This window comes from Oncorhynchus tshawytscha, linkage group LG14 (genome assembly GCF_018296145.1).
Source record: "Oncorhynchus tshawytscha isolate Ot180627B linkage group LG14, Otsh_v2.0, whole genome shotgun sequence".
NCBI lineage: Eukaryota > Metazoa > Chordata > Actinopteri > Salmoniformes > Salmonidae > Oncorhynchus > Oncorhynchus tshawytscha.
Window position 1 is genome coordinate 54,293,282 of NC_056442.1, and position 13,741 is coordinate 54,307,022.

The window sequence follows — 13,741 nt, forward strand, 5'->3', positions numbered from 1 at the left end:
CTCAATTGGATTCAGGTCTGGGAACGGGCGGGCCAGTCCATAGCATGAATGCCTTCCTCTTGCAGGAACTGCGGACACACTCCAGCCACATGAGGTCTAGCATTGTCTTGCATTAGGAGGTACCCAGGGCCAACCGCAACAGCATATGGTCTCACAAGGGGTCTGAGGATCTCATACCTAATGGCAGGCAGGCTACCTCTGGCGAGCACAAAGAAATGCCACCCCACACCATGACTGACCCACCGCCAAACCGGTCATGCTGGAGGATGTTGCAGGCAGCATAACCTTCTCCACAGCGTCTCCAGACTCTGTCACGTCTGTCACATGTGCTCAGTGTGAATCTGCTTTCATCTGTGAAGAGCACAGGGCACCAGTGGCGAATTTGCCAATCTTGGTGTTCTCTGGCAAATGCCAAACGTCCTGCACGGTGTTGGGCTGTAAGCACAACCCCCACCTGTGGACGCCGGGCCCTCATACCACCATCATGGAGTCTGTTTCTGACCTTAGGAGCAGACACATGCACATTTGTGGCCTGCTGGAGGTCATTTTGCAGGGCTCTGGCAGTGCTCCTCCTGCTCCTCCTTGCACAAAGGTGGAGGTAGCGGTCCTGCTGCTGGGTTGTTGCCCTCCTACAGCCTCCTCCACGTTTCCTGATGTACTGGCCTGTCTCCTGGTAGCGCCTCCAAGCTCTGGACACTACGCTGACAGACACAGCAAACTTTCTTGCCACAGCTCGCATTGATGTCCCATCCTGGATGAGCTGCACTACCTGAGCCACTTGTGTGAGTTGTAGACTCCGTCTCATGCTACCACTAGAGTGAAAGCACCGCCAGATTTCAAAAGTGACCAAAAAATCTGCCAGGAAGCATAGGAACTGAGAAGTGGTCTGTGGTCACCACCTGCAGAACCACTCCTTTATTGGGGGTGTCTTGCTAATTTCCTATCATTTCCACCTGTTTTCTATTCCATTTGCACAATAGCATGTGAAATTTATTGTCAATCAGTGTTGCTTCTGTTGATGAATTGGTACATGAGAAACGAGACCAAGTCGAGACGCTGGACAAGGCGGATACGGTATAGTAAAGGCTGTTTATTCAAGAGTAATGATATCTGGCAATTATGTGCACGGCTCCGTTTCGTCAAGTTCTCAAGCGAACCATTGGAAAAAAGAGAGACCGGTCACAATCGTACAGTTCATTTTATACATTGAAATGACGTAGGTAGATTCTGGTAGTCCTGGCTCCTGGTATGTTGTTCGTAGATGATAGACAGTCTCCTCCAGCCTGGTGTCAGTATCCCATTGGTTCTCGACAGAGTTCTTTGTCTTTGGAGCCCATCCAGAAGGGGAGGGGCTGCGTGTGTGTAGGTGTGTGCGTTCCTGTCTGGCCCTACCATGTTTTACTGTGAAAATACATTGCTATATGTTGTCTCAATTATAGCAATGCAATAGCAGTAAGCTGGTCATTTGCATAGGAAATAGCACTCCATTACAAATCCCCCTTTTCACGTCTCCTAAGAGACGTGACATGAATTAAAAGCCAGTAAAATGTATAGTCCCCCTCTTTCGAGACGTGACAACTACTCATATGTGCATGTTTCAAACTCCACCAGAGGATCCTCCTGTTGTAGGAGGGGGAACATCAGTGCAGGGTCATTATTTGGTGGAATAGCAGAAGTAATAACACGAGAAAGCAGGGAGCGGGCACATGGGGTGCAACAACAGCCACAGAGGGTTAATATAGCGACAAACACAGAGATAGAGACCAGGATAGAAGAGACCAAGACCTTATATTTACCAAATGCATCCCTCCAGGAGTCCCACATGCTGGTATCAACCCCAGAGTGGGATTTCATTTTACCATTAAGGGTACGCAGGCCTTCTAACGCCAAAGTGAGGCTGCCATCAGAGGCTGTGTTATTAGGGATAAATGTGCAACATTGCTCCCCAAACATAAAACATATCCCACCCTTCTCAGCCAGCAACATGTCAACGGCAATGCGATTTTGAAAAGCCATAAGTGAAGTGGCAGCCAGTTGACCATGTACGGCCTCAAAACCTTGTTGAGTCCAGTTACCTAATTTTTGGGACATTGAAATGTATATAGTTAATGCGGTCAACATTTTTATTCACAGTGCACCACCAGCAGAGAGATGATTCAAAACCTGCGGTGACCTGGTCCACCAGCTTGTACTCATCCGGGACCCCCCTAGGAACACCTATGGCATCAATATATGTGGGACCACCAGTCGGGGCTGCTTCCCGCTTGGTTCTGGTAGGCAGAAACTGTGGGTCCACAGCCTATATCCGGGTCACCAAATCACCCACACCTATAGGGTAAACAGAGATAGGCAGCAGAAGTGTTACAAGCGCACAAGTACCCGTAGCATTATTGGGAGTTCTGTCAAAAAGCCGAGGTCCCCCACACCACCACCAGATGTCAGCCCTGACCACTGGCTTAAAACCACCATCTATTACGATAGTATTTGTACACCAACCCACAGGGAGCAAACCTAACTGTAGTAGACCCCCTGTCATGTTAATACAGGAGAATCTGGCCCTGGCAACATCAGAGGAAAATACTGGTGCCCTGACCGTAGCAGAGACCACAGGGTAAACTGCATCCCACAAGGAGCAATTACCAGTCGGATTGTCTTTGTCCATAAGGGGCATTAAACATCCGATCTCGACAGAGGCCGGTACAATGCGGAGCAATGGTCTAGCACCCATACAAACTACGCAACTAGTGGGGGTTGTATTGGCTGCTTGTTCGGTCAATAATAACCAATTGTTAGACAAACCTGAGACACCTGTAGCAACCTGAATGTTCTCATCCGGGGTAGGGGTAGTGACCACTAACACAGCAGAACCCCACCCATCACTGTGCTGGGGTAGGGTATGTGGCTTTGCCATATCGTCACGCACCGTCACAGAAGTAGGCTGCGGTTGTGGCGTAAAGCAAATATATAGTGTGAAATAGACTTCGGCCCTGCTGCTATCTACATATGGGGCCAACGTAAAAACCTGGCAACCCATAGTGGTCCCAGGCCGTACAATCAGCTTCATTTGAAAACCAGTGCGTGAAAGTGTAAGCCGTTTGCGCCAGGCAAGGACAGCCCGTCCCTTGGAATAGCTGGACCAGTCATATCCTGTTTCTGCCACCAGGTTTTTCCAAGACCACTCACCATATCCCCTTTGGTTATATACCAGTTGAAACTGGAATAGGTCCAGGCAGGTAGCCCCAGACTATTTCGCGCATGACCCAAAAGGCCCCAAGGCAGGTAAACGGTGGTGGTGGCATTGAAAGGCAAACACAAGGTGGTGCTCTTCAACTCCTGGGGGTTGCACTTAGTGACCCTCACCTCACGCCTAGAAACGGTAGATAAGAGGGAAGAGAGAGAGAGTTAATTTCACCTGGCAGAGTAGAATTCAGTGTGTGAATCTGTAGTGGGTGCATCTGTTGGTCTATGAGCCATGTGAGTGTGCATAGAGTGACCCCTCCTATGAGAAGAAAAATAACAAACAGGGGTCCCGAGATTCCCAAACGTTCCCAGGGGGAAAAGTGTGATTTAGTCAGAGAGTATGGGGGTGCACCTCCCATTTTCCCTGGCCAAATAGATGTAGAATTTGGGACCGAATGTAGACCACTTAGGTCAGTTCTGACTTCCGTCAGTGTACGGGAAGGAGTTGGAGCTGGTGTACAATGTGAGGTGGTGCCAAGGTGCGCCCAATTTACCTTTGACCTGGACTGAGTGTGAAGTAACCTCCTTCACTTCGTACGGCCCAGTCCACCTGGGTTCCAGCCACTTTCTCTTGTGGACTTTGACCCTTACTCAGTCTCCAACCTTTTACCTTCAGTGGTGCTGGAGCTTCCTGCAGTTCTCTCTCCTGGACCTTGTGAACCTGGGTAGAGAGTGCTGCAGAGAGAACCGTCAGTTTTTTCACATAATCAGACATTACAATTTGTTGTACATCAAGGGCGGGCATATGACCTCCCTCCCTTGGTGGACCACGCATGACTCTACCAGTCATTATCTCATGAGGAGAGAGATGGGTGCCTGACCCTGGTGAGACTCTCATGGCCATCAACGCCAGGGGCAGGGCTTCGACCCATTTCAACTTCGACCCGGCACATATACCTTATATATTTTGGATTTTTTAAACGTTTGACCTGCGCGTTTCACGAGACCTTGGGATCGGGCGGTGGTACACAGAACCAACTCTGTGTGTTATGCCAAATCTTTCTTCCACCTGTCTCAGGTGTTTGTTATTGAAATGTGAGCCATTTGTCAAATTTGATTTTTCTTTGGATGCCATCATTGGGTATTAGTTTGGTTTGTTAACCACTTAACGACTGACCTAGCATCCCCCCTTCGCTGTTGGTATTGCTTCTACCCATTTGAAGAACCTATGTATCATAACTAGGAGATAGCGTTTATCTTTAGAATACATTGTCGGGGCCCATGTCGGTGTTTTCTATACTAATATCCTGAAAACCTGCATTAGGTACTAAGTATGAGCCCATTGGTGTTTGTTATGGTTTCAATGGGTTGTGTCTGTCACAAACATTGCATTCGTCATAAAATAAATCAACGTCATGCAAAATAAAAAATCAGTCATATTTTCATGTGTGGGTGCCCCCAGATGTGAGACACCTTCTGTAAAGTCTTTAGTTTGCCTTCGTGTGTGTGGCTATGTGCTTCTCGTAAAAGTTCTGGGTCCATCAGTGTGGACTGCTCCATGGGCATAGGCTGAGTCTGTATAGATATTCACAGTCTTTCCTTTTCCTCTGATGAGGGCCTGCGTCAATCCGATGATTTCAGCTAATTGGGCAGGTGCTGGTTGAGGGATGATGGCTGATTCAAGGGTGATATCACGAGGTGAGCTGTTTTTTTTTGTTGTTTTTTTTCAATAGCTTTTGCTACTGCAGCAACGTAACTGGAGCATGTTGTTTGGCCCATTTCAATGTGATCTAACTTGGAGAAGTGGTACAGCAGCACCCTGCGCTCCCCCTTTTGTTTCTGAAAAAGGACAGAGACTGTGAACCCCTCCTTTTCAGAAACATCCAAATGGAAACTCTTGGAGTAGTCAGGGGACGTGAGAGAGGCAGCCGTTGAGAGGTCAGTTCCTTCTCTCGTGGTGATGGTGGGCAGCTGTATTGCCAAGGGGGGTATTCTCCTGACATACCCTGGTACGGCGCCTCTTGTGGTGGGTAGGAGGCAAATGGCACTGGGTGGTTGTATGCAGGTTGTTCACTCTCAATTCTTGATTGCGGCTGTGGTTGTGGCTGAGGGGATGGCCTGTAGCCACCCCTCCCTCTAGGTGGACCGTAGAAGGGCCTTCTTCCCTGGGTGGGGGCTGAGGTTGAGACAGTGGATATGAGCAGTCCCTTGAGTAGTGACCGGGCGTCCTACAGTTGTAGCAGACTCCCCCTCTTGGCGTCTTTCAGTTGAAGTTTCAGAAGTTGAATCTGTAGGGACTGGACTTGTGTATCCGCTCCACCCTTTTCCCTGTTGAATTGGGTGATGTGGTGATGTACATGGGAGTTAAACTGAGCTAAAGGTAGCGCCATCAACCCCACTGTGCCCCTTAGTTTTACACGGACTTCATTCTGGGTCCCGTTCACCACCATTTCCTTCCACATGCTGAGTGTGGTAGCAGTGTGATCATATGGGTCTTCATGAACGGTTCTCCATGTTGTCTTTGCTCTATCCAGGTAGGCTGCTGGTTGTTCCCCTGGATTGATGGTGAATGATGACAGGGTTGAGTGGTTTCGTTCAGTAGGGTATGCTCTTCTCAACTCAGCCCATAACTGAGTTCGGAATCGTTCTAGACCTAGTGCAGCTGGGCCCGTGGCCAGATCTGCGTCTCTCATGAGAGCCATCATGGTGGTATGGTCTGTAGCCCTAGCCAACAGAGCTTTCATGTCTCCCAGACAGAGGCGTAGGCCAGAGGTAAGTGTCTGTAGTTGGAGGAGCCATGCCGAGGCCCCCATGTAGACTGGGCAACTGTTCCATTAAAGTGGTGAGGTCTGTCATTTTCCATGGTTGGTACTCTTCGTATTCTCCATCAGGAGTGGGCCTCAACGGCATTTGGAAGCCTGTCCTTCCTGTCTCTCCATGTTGGGGATCCCAGTCTGCTCTGGACGAGACCCCCCTGCTTCTTAGTTCTGAGAGCCTTACGGACTGTTTGACAGGTTCGATCAGGTCTGTCACTGTTCCTACCATTACCCCTTCCACATGGAATGTGCTCCCTCCACATTCAGCTTCGTCTATCATAGTTCTGGCTTGAGCTACAGAGTTCCGGATGTCCCGTCCCATTTCCTCCTCATCACGTCCAGGTCTACTTTCGTTTTCCTCGTCTTTACTGGGGTGATCTCTTGACGAAACCCCAACGGAACAGTTTCCCTGTGACACCCATGACCCTTGATCATCTTCTTTTTCTCTGCGTCCGTACCAGTCAGTGTTCGGAGTAGAGGAGAGCTGAATAAGATCGTGGCCCTCTCTCCTTAGGAGGCCCGGTTGAGATCCACCTTCCCTTGGTTGTGTGTAGTTCGGCAGGGACCCACCTGGGCCTTGTATTGCTATGGGGCTTGAGCAATCGGGCCTTTCTTCACAGACTAGTAGGCCATCTTGAATACCCACAGTCATGTTCCCTTTTAGCTGTCCTCCCTGCACCATAAAGACCGGGGCCTGTACGGCGGCTGGGGTGGTGTGAGTTTTAAACGGGTTGTGTGGGAGGTGTGTGAATGGATTATGTGAATAGGGAGGTGGCACTGCTGTTTTCTCTTCCTGTGGCAGTGGTGGGTATAGAGAGGGCGGGGCTGATGGGGTGGTCACGGTGGGCGGTGGTGTGTTGTGGTTGTTGATTGTGCCTTCACTGACATCATCTGAGGCCCCGGCAAGCACGCCCATCATATCAGGTTTTTTGTGTGGGCGTGTCCTTTTTGTCTCTTCTATTGCCCACGTTCCTATTTTTAGCTCAGCTTCCGCGCTCTCCCTATTCTTCGTCCCTTTATTTTTGAAAAAATGGCTCTTATTTATTTCTGCTTCGCTGTTTTTACTGTGTTCCACTGCTTCCGCTAATTCTCTCTCCATAGCGCCAAGCTGTTCCCTTGACGGGGCGACTCCACTAATGTAACCTGCCTGTGTCCATTTCAGCCTAATTCCCTCCCATACTTTCTTTATAGATTTATATTCCTGTTTTCCCCCTGATCTCTCCTGTATTCTCAGATCTAAATATTCGTTGAATTTGAGTTTGGGAATGGTGGTTGTGGCCATTCTGTCGTTTAACTATGTCTGGGTTTAATAACTAACTATCTTCATACACTTAGCCCGTCACTTAGTCTAAACCAGCGATGTATTCACGGAGCTCACACAGCCTTATCTCTTGTGCCTCACCCTCGTGCACAAAGAGTTTTGTAGAATTACTATACTATAATACCGATGGGGATATTCGCGAGATAATTATGCGTCTAGGATAGTTTATTGGAGTAGACTGTACTCAAATATTGAAAAGGGATATTCGCGAGATAATTATGCGTCTAAGGTTTTTTTTTTATATATTTTTTAGTAATTCTACAACTACCCACATTTCTACTGCCTGGCCAAATGTTAGTGTCCCTAACGCCTACTTTTGGGTCAGTGTCAATGTATTCAACTGCCTTCTATAATTTTGGTCGAATTAGTTCTAGGCAACACCAACCGCTCGAATTGGACAAAAATCAACTCGTTACACAGCACGGCGGCCGCACCACCCCGCTCCACTTTTGACTCGGCGGTCAATTTTAGAGTCAGTGGTCAGTATCACTCGGTCTCATGAAACGGTCAATCAGTGACATTAATCTGGAGAGATCAGTTTTAATTCCTTCACTCCTAGTCCAATCTTAATCTATAACCGAGGCTCCTGGTGGGATGCCAGCTCCACCAGTCCCAGTCTTGGCTATACGTCTCGATCAATTAACAAAACATTTCATACATTTCATTTCACAGAGTCATCAAATCCTCACTGTACACCTAATTCGATCGCCACATCGTCTAGTGTCAGACTATGTAGATAAGATTTACAATATATCACAGAATCATCAAATCCTCACTGTACACCTAATACGACCGTCACATCGTCTAGTGTCAGACTATGTAGATAAGATTTACCATATATCACAGAATCATCAAATCCTCACTGTACACCTAATTGATTCATATCAACCACTGTCAGGCTATTTGAATATGAAATGACAATTTATCACTCAGATATCATTACGGAATGCCTTTTGTTATCGGATAATTTTTTCCATAAATTTATCAGGAATTCATACCTACGCCTTTAGTACTTCTGATCAATAATTTGGATAATGACTATGATATAATATGCAGATTTTGATTTAACAGGTTTCTGCCTACCTTATATTGTCGAGCTCCTTAGATCAGTTTCCTAAGGCGAGTTGAATCCCCGATGGCTCCTAGTAAACAGGTCGCCCGTCCTTTGAATCAGTCGTCAACTTGTCTTTTCTCTCATCAACTCTCTATGGACCGAATTCATGGGTTTAAACCATCCATCTGCTACCAATTTGTTGATGAATTGGTATATGAGAAACGAGACCAAGTCGAGACGCTGGACAAGGCGGATACGGTATAGTAAAGGCCGTTTATTCAAGAGTAATGATATCTGGCAATTACGTGCACGGCTCCGTTTCGTCAAGTTCTCAAACGAACCATTGGAAAAAAGAGAGACCGGTCACAATCGTACAGTTCATTTTATACATTGAAATGACGTAGGTAGATTCTGGTAGTCCTGGCTCCTGGTATGTTGTTCGTAGATGATAGACAGTCTCCTCCAGCCTGGTGTCAGTATCCCATTGGTTCTCGACAGAGTTCTTTGTCTTTGGAGCCCATCCAGAAGGGGAGGGGCTGCGTGTGTGTAGGTGTGTGCGTTCCTGTCTGGCCCTACCATGTTTTACTGTGAAAATACATTGCTATATGTTGTCTCAATTATAGCAATGCAATAGCAGTAAGCTGGTCATTTGCATAGGAAATAGCACTTCATTACACTTCCTAAGTGGACAGTTTGATTTCACAGAAGTGTGATTGACCAGGAGTTGCATTGTGTTGTTTAACTTCTTGCGTTGAGCAATCCCGTATCCGGGACCATAATCATAGCCTCAAGCTCATTACCATAACGCAACGTTAACTATTCATGAAAATCGCAAATGAAATGAAAGAAATATATTCACTCACAAGCTTAGCCTTTTGTTAACAACACAGTCATCTCAGATTTTCAAAATATGCTTTTCAACCATAGCTACACAAGCATTTGTGTAAGAGTATTGATAGCTAGCATAGCATTAAGCCTAGCATTCAGCAGGCAACATTTTCACAAAAACAAGAAAAGCATTCAAATAAAATCATTTACCTTTGAAGAACTTCGGATGATTTCAATGAGGAGACTCGCAGTTAGATAGCAAATGTTCAGTTTTTCCAAAAATATTATTTGTGTAGGAGAAATCGCTCCGTTTTGTTCATCACGTTTGGCTAAGAAAAAAAACAGAAAATTCAGTCATTACAACGCCAAACTTTTTTTCCAAATGAACTCCATAATATCGACAGAAACATGGCAAACGTTGTTTAGAATCAATCCTCAAGATGTTTTTCACATATCTATTCAATAATATATCCGGCGGAACAATTCGTTTTTCACTCGGACCGATTGGAATAATGGCTACCTCTGTATTTTACGTGAGAATCTCTCTCGGAGCCAACATGTGACCACTTATGCAATGTGGCCGCCTACGGCTATTCTTCAACAGAAGTGCGTAAAACTACGTCACAATGCTGTAGACATCTTGGGGAATACGTAGAAAGCATAAGCTCGTTGATGGTACATTCACAGCAGAATAGGGAGTCATTGGAACGCAGCGCTTTCAAAACCTGGGGCACTTCCGGATTGGATTTTTCTCAGGCTTTCGCCTGCAACATCAGTTCTGTTATACTCACAGACAATATCTTTACAGTTTTGGAAACATTAGAGTGTTTTCTATCCAAAGCTGTCAATTATATGCATATTCTAGCATCTTTTCCTGACAAAAAAAACATTTTTTTTCCAAAAATGAAAATACTGCCCCCTAACACCAAGAGGTTTTAAGGGATGGGTAGCGTCAAGAAGTTAAGGAAGTGATTGAGGTGGAAACTGGTTATGGGGATTCCAACCTATGGTTGGAATGGATTCAGTATACAGCCTGATCAGTAGCAAAAGAAGAATGTTATGCCTGCGCCACAGCAAAACCTCAGTTGACAACCATTCCCTTTCCACTTGATGGAATTGATTCCCCCAGGGGAATGGCCTGTATGGTAAAGCTGGTAAAGCTGTTCATGAAGGCAGGGAAGCCAGACAATGACAGTTGCATTGATCTGCATTATCTGTATCCGCATTATTACCATTACATCCAGACTTCCACCTTTCAGAGTTACAGGCGGAAATTATTATTGTATGGCTCGATACATAACACACGGATGGGACCTATGGGAAGTAAGAACATGCAATAGGACAGAAAAGGTAACAACTGACAAGACAATGAGGGACCTGACTGGGGGGTTGAGTTCCGAGGACTTTAGTAAGATAAAAAGGCCTAGAGCGGATGTCGATGGTTGTGTGGAGGTATGAAGCTGTGGCCTAACCTGCCTACAATTTGGACTGGTATTTGTGCACTAGTGCAGTTAGGTATGCCCTTCACCCTTATCCAACACACATACCTAGTGCCAGGTAGAAGAGAAAGAAGGAGTGCTCCGTCAGGGTCCTTTGACAATAGAGTTTACATCGATAGCATTGGGGTTCCAAGGAGGGTGCCCGATGAGTTCAAAGCTAGGAATAAGATATGGCCTGGATTGGAATCAAGCATCTTCTGGTAGTTAACTCTCAATAAAAATGTAGATTGGATCAATTATATCTACTATAACCAACAGTGTTTCATCAACTATACTAGAGAGGCGAAAAAAGGGTTAGCAGAACAAACAGCTGCAATTAGTTTGATGATATGGCAGAATAGAATAGCATTGGATATGTTACTGGCTGAAAAGGGTTGGGTGTGTGTGATATTCGGATCAGAATGTTGTCCTTTCATACCCAATAACACAGCCCCAGATGGATCAGTGACCAAGGCCCTGGATGGTTTAACCACATTAGCTCACGAATTAGCAGAGAACTCTGGGGTGGATAGTTCTATACAAATTGGTTTGATAGTATGTTTGGGAAATGGTAAAAATGTCATCATCACGGTGTTGTGGGCAACTTTCACCTGTATGAGTGTGTTGGTTCTTTGTGGATGTTGTTTGGTCCCGTGTATGAGAGGTTTGATTACCAGGAATCTGGAGAGGTCAATGACGCAACAGATGCTGAGGTACTGACCGATTCCGAGCTCCGGCCAGTGGGATGACGAATATGGGCCTCCAGGCCCAGGAGATGGCTCCGTTTCTTTTAACTACGAGGAGCCCATGTTGGATAAGACTATTTTCAATGTTTACACAGTTTTTTTTAATGAATATTGTAATAAAAATCCTAACAGGAAGCGTTATAATTGGATATAGGCCTATAACAGTCATTGATGAATATCAAATATACATACGTGTACATGTATTGGTTTGAAATATTCTTGGATACCATTTATGTTTCCATATAGTGTTTGATGTATTAGTGTGTATTATTTAGTCATTAAGGGTGGATTGTTGAAGTGATTTAAATGTTGAAAGATAATGATTAAATAATTCCACTCTGAAACCTTACAACTGTATGAAATTGATTAGAATCATAACTGTATGAAATTGATTAGAATCATACAATTATTATCTGATGGTTTTGTTCAGGTTTAGTCAGTAAAATTATATATCTGTACAATATATCTTTATAGTATCTTAAACACAGACTGTCTGAGTAAAATTCGGTGCCGACCTTGCTAGGGGCCTCTGAGAGATTTGGGAGAGGGCAGGGAGTGCTTCCCACGGTCTCTCTAATGTTGAGGGAGGACAGGGGTGTTTCCCACGGTCTCCCTAATCTTTGTCGGCTGGGTAGTGATACAGTATGTGCGTAGGATACCTTCTGTTTGTGTGTGAATGTAAGTGCTTAAAGAGCCAGTTTAAAATGAGTGGTTCTGTACAACAGACTAGCGCTCTCGTGAATAAACATTTTGACTAGCTTGGCCTCCGTCTGTTTCATTCAACCAGTATCTTACAAATTCTGGGTTGCAGACTGAGTAGTTTAATTGAAGTGGATTATGAACATCGAAAACATAATTCTCGTAACACTGTAAGGGTTTAGATAGACATAAACATACATTTGACACAATAACCATGAGCCTCTCTTATATTTCCCATACTGCCTAGTCATCTTGGCACGCTGGCAGTACACAGTATTTATTCAAAATTCTAGTCCTAATGGCACGCTGGCTCTTCAGAGTATTTCTCCTACTGGCAGTACAAAGTATTTTGTAAAAGTCTAGTCCACTTGGTACGCTTCCTGTCTTATATTTCCCCTACAGTATAGTCCTCTTGGCACGTTGCCTCACTTACAGTTGAAGTCAGAAGTTTAAATTCACCTTAGCCAAATACATTTACAAATACATTCAAAATTTCGAACATTTTATCCGAGTAAAAATTCCCTGTCTTAGGTCAGTTAGGATCACCACTTTATTTTAAGAATGTGAAAAGTCAGAGAAGAAAAATTATTTATTTCAGCTTTTATTTATTTCATCACATTCCTAGTGGGTCAGAAGTTTACATAAACTCAATTAATATTTGGTAGCATTGCCTTTAAATTGTTTAACTTGGGTCAACAATTTTGGGTAGCCTTCCACAAGCTTCCCACAATAAGTTGGGTGAATTTTGGCCCATTCCTCCTGGCAGAGCTGGTGAAACTGAGTCAGGTTAGTCGGCCTCCTGGCTCGCACACGCTTTTCCAGTTCTGCCCACAAATGTTCTATTGCATTGAGGTCTGGGCTATGTGATGGCCACTCCAATACCTTGACTTTGTTGTCCTTAGGCCATCTTTGCCACAACTTTGGAAGTATGCTTGGGGTAACTGTTCATTTGGAAGATCCATTTGCGACCAAGCTTTAACTTCCCGACTGATGTCTTGAGATTTTGCTTCAATATATCCACATAATTTTCTCTCCTCATGATGCAATCTATTTTGTGAAGTGCACCAGTCCCTCCTGAAATAAATCAACCACACAACATGATGCTGCCACCCCCGTGCTTCACGGGGCCTCCTCCATTTTCCTCCAAACATAACGATAGTCACAATCTTTGTCCCCATATGCAGTTGCAAACCGTAGTCTGGCATTGTTAAGGCGATTTTGGAGCAGTGGCTTCTTCCTTGCTGAGCGGCCTTTCAGTTATGTCGATATAGGACTTGTTTTACTGTGGTACAGATACTTTCGTACCTGTTTCCTCCAGCATGTTCACAAGGTCCTTTGCTGTTGTTCTGTGATTGATTTGCACTTTTCGCACCAAAGTACGCTAGTCTCTAGGAGACAGAACGCGTCTTCTTCCTGAGTGGTATGACGCCTGCGTGGTCCCATGGTGTTTCTACTTGCAACCTATTGTTTGTACAGATGAATGTGGTACCTTCAGGCATTTGGAAATTGCTCCCAAGGTTGAACCAGATTTGTGGAGGTCTACAAGTTTATTTCTGAGGTCTTGGCCGATTTCATTTGATTTTCCCATGATGTCAAGCAAGGAGGCACTGAGTTTGAAG

The 13,741-nt window shown here is 45.2% G+C and overlaps 1 pseudogene; it reads left to right on the forward strand.

Moving 5' to 3' along the window:
- Nucleotides 1-230: 230 nt before the first annotated feature.
- Nucleotides 231-13,741, forward strand: part of LOC112267309 — a 115,748-nt pseudogene continuing 102,237 nt past the window's right edge.